We start from the raw sequence: 1,133 nt of genomic DNA, 5'->3' as shown, positions 1-1,133 counted from the left end.
CCCGTGTTTCACAAGAGATCCTTAACATTTTAAGCACCAATTGTATTGACTAATGTACGTCTTGTAACCTTTAAGACATAAATAGACAAGACATAGATAAATGAGTGAATAATACTGAGTGACTAGGTTAGGGCGAGGAACATAGTACAGTGTCTGGCTTTGGAAGAATGCCTACTGTTTTAGAAACCTTATTGCCATGATCATAATCGTATGGGTTAAAAAGCATTTGTTGTCACTCCTACACTGTGGCTTGTTGAGATTGAAACCTTTGCTCCTTGTTCGTGTTACATCTGACCTTTTGAAGAAATTGTATGAATCAATATCCTCCAAATTGTTCAGTATTTTAAAGGTTTCGCTCTATTACTCTCTCATTTGCATATATCTAAGCATATAGATTAGATATAGATTTAGATTAGATTTTTTATTCAGGTAAAGGTACATACATTGCAGATGAGTTACAAAGGGAAAGACAATGACTAGAGTTCACTAGCTCTATTGGAAGAGAAACGTCTGCAAGACAAGTGTGGGCAAAAATTAAGGTAGCTAAGGGGAGCAGAGCCCGGCCTTCGGCTCACAACGACCCCCAGGGTAAGGCTGAAGAACTAATACACAAGTGGAGTGATGCAGCATCATCCTCCTCCCTCCCTGCAGAAGTAAGCAGGGAACAGCTCCTCCGACATAATGACAGAAGGATTAGGATAACAAGAGCACAATCTAGTGATGACGAGTATGGGGAACCAATTACAGCCAAGGAAGTAAAGGGGGCTATGAAAAGGGTAAAAGTACAGCACCTGGTGAAGATGGCGTCACCTACGACATACTCAATGCACTGTGTGAAGTGTCTGGCAATCCACTACTCCACCTGTTTAACAAGTCATTCTTATGTGGAGTGTTGCCCACACAATGGAAACATGCAATAATGGTCCCAATACCGAAACCCAATGACCCTGGCAATTATTGCATCTTCCAATTGCACTTGGAAGATGCTTGAAAGGATCATCCTAAACCGACTATTGCACAAAATAGGCAGGTTAGGGGAGGGGTCAATGGATTTGTTAAAGGACGGAGGACAGCAAACTATAGTTAATTACCTTGCTAATGATACAGCTAAGTACTCCCAATAAACTCGCACC

Source organism: Procambarus clarkii, chromosome 85 (assembly GCF_040958095.1).
Source record: "Procambarus clarkii isolate CNS0578487 chromosome 85, FALCON_Pclarkii_2.0, whole genome shotgun sequence".
NCBI classification, from domain to species: Eukaryota; Metazoa; Arthropoda; class Malacostraca; order Decapoda; family Cambaridae; genus Procambarus; species Procambarus clarkii.
The sequence above is the reverse complement of the archived record's forward strand: the minus strand, read 5'-3'. Positions refer to the sequence as shown.